The sequence below is a fragment of the Sorghum bicolor genome, chromosome 2 (genome assembly GCF_000003195.3).
Source record: "Sorghum bicolor cultivar BTx623 chromosome 2, Sorghum_bicolor_NCBIv3, whole genome shotgun sequence".
NCBI classification, from domain to species: domain Eukaryota; kingdom Viridiplantae; phylum Streptophyta; class Magnoliopsida; order Poales; family Poaceae; genus Sorghum; species Sorghum bicolor.
In genome coordinates, this window is record NC_012871.2 from 39,794,474 (window position 1) to 39,796,799 (window position 2,326).

Sequence of the window (2,326 nt, forward strand, 5' to 3'; positions counted from 1 at the left end):
AGTGTAGATCGGCAAGATAGGGTAACAGTAACTGGTCTGCAGGAGAGTTGCCGATGGGGGTGTTTGCCGATGAAGGGACAGCTGAATGTGACTAAGTCTATGGGTGGTGATGTGTTTGTGCCGATGGTCAGCATTAACCTTTGTCGATGGCTACGATGAAGAGTCTGCTGATGATGCGGAAGGAAGACTTGAAGGTTGTCGATTGGTCTATGGTTGTGTTCCAGTTTGTCACGGGAGGATAGTTTCATGTTTTCCTTAGTTATTTAAATTGTTTTGTACACGGATTCTGCTTAAATTGGAGTTCGAGTTCTAGTCGTGTCTGGTTGTAGCTCTTTGAGCAGGGTATAAATGTAGACCCTAGGGCCTTGTAATCGATCTATCTATCAATCAATCAAACACAAGTTTTTACTAATATTCTAGCATCTACTTTTTCGACGACTTCGTCATATTTTCTTTTTCATTACGAGTTCTTAGGAGTTCGTCGACTTAAGCTCGGCGTATTCTCAAGTTCCGCGTGAATACCTCTTGGCCGTGGCATCTGGGCGCATCGCTGTTGTCGGGACCAAAGTATTCGAGTTATCACCTTTGCCGATAGTAAGGTCAAATCGGCTGGCACGCCTTAACGTTTGAAATCGGGTATTAGCCCTTTGTGTTTGTAGATCAGCTTTTGCGTCAACAGAGATATAGGTGGATATCTGGATGTTTAGCTGTCAATGTTATGGTGAAAAGTAACCCTGTATGGGAATGAATCTGAGACCAGGCAGGGTCTTATGGCGGTGTTGACCGTAGTGCCCCTACCTGTGTCGATTAAGGACCGATCGTTGACGACCCTCTTGTCATGTTGAACGCATGCCCCACACTTAGCTGGAAGGATAAGTCCTTCCGACCGTGAAGCTTGAACACTATCTAGACCGGGAATCGGCCCAATGTACATGTTGTACTGGTGTTGGTTGAGGAGAACGACGAGGGCGCGACACGCAACCTTGGTATACCTTGGATACCTCTGTCGCTGGAACGGTCCTTGGGTACGGGCGGTGCCTGTCGAACCCGCGAATTGGTCCTGGATAGTGCAATACGGTGACCTGTAGCTCACTTGATTAGTTAGTGTAGTTTGTGTGGGGAAAAAACTTGCCAGCTGGTCAGAAATCAATTCGAATCGCCATCGCTCCTGGATAGTAAGCACTTGAAATGAGCCCTGACCTTGTAGTAAGGACTATGAAACACTTGGGTTATGATAAATGATGATTTGTGAATGCTATGGTAAGGTACTATCATATCACAACAATTGTTTGCAATAGTACAGGTGCTAATCTAGATGGTAGGTAACAATACCTAACTTGAGCAAAATAAAAAGTAAGAATGCAAACTTACTGGTCAGAGCGCTGGTGCGTTGCGGTGAACCGCCTCCTGATCCTACCGGTCGGTGCCTGCGCCCTCGTCTCTACGACGCGTGTCGGCTCGACGTGCGGAGCTGGCGGGTCACTGGTCACCCGACCAGTGGTGGCCAGCGCAACGTCCAGACGACTGCGAGGCCTCCGGACCAACGACGGCGCGGCCTCCTCCTCCTCGTCATCGTCGTCGGTGATCCGGACGAGCCGACGGCGCTTTGGCGCCTGGCTGCTCTCTACTGGCAGCGTTGCCACAGGGGAGGGGTCTGCTGCCAATGGCCTTTTCCCCGCCACTCTGTCCTCGGTGGTCGGGGCAGGGTGGGTCTGCTCCTCCTCACTGCTGGTGTACCGAGTACACCGAACAGCGTCGTCCTCTAGCGGATTTTCCCCCGCAGGATTCTCCATCCCAGGTGCCAGTGATACGTACACTGTGCACCAGTCAACGTCTCCGATGTGCAACAGTAATAAAGACAAATCAGCGACTAGGAAGAACAAGAACTAAGGAGGTACAATCAGTCAGTAACGTTACCATAGGAGCTGGTCGTCCCTGCTTGAAGGCCTGCACCCGATCACTACCACGGACGAAGCTGCCGTCCGCGAAGTTGAACATCTCGTTCAACAGCTGCTGCACTTCCGCCTTCTCCAAGACCTCAGGCCTCATCCTGGTCGGGTCCTGGCTTCTAGCGTACTCGTACGCCGAGTGCACCCTCTTCTGGCAGGGCATCACCCGACGACAGACGAAGTTGCCGACCACTCCTAGCCCGTCCAAACGCGACCAGTCGATCAGCTTCATCAGGTCTGCTACTTGACCGGCGAACTCTGGGCGGTCGGTCCAACTGACCCTCTTCTCGAGGATGTACCCCACGTCACAGAACGTGGAGCTGCCCGGCTCTTCCCTGATGTAGAACCACTTCTTGTGCCATTCGGGACTCGGCCCT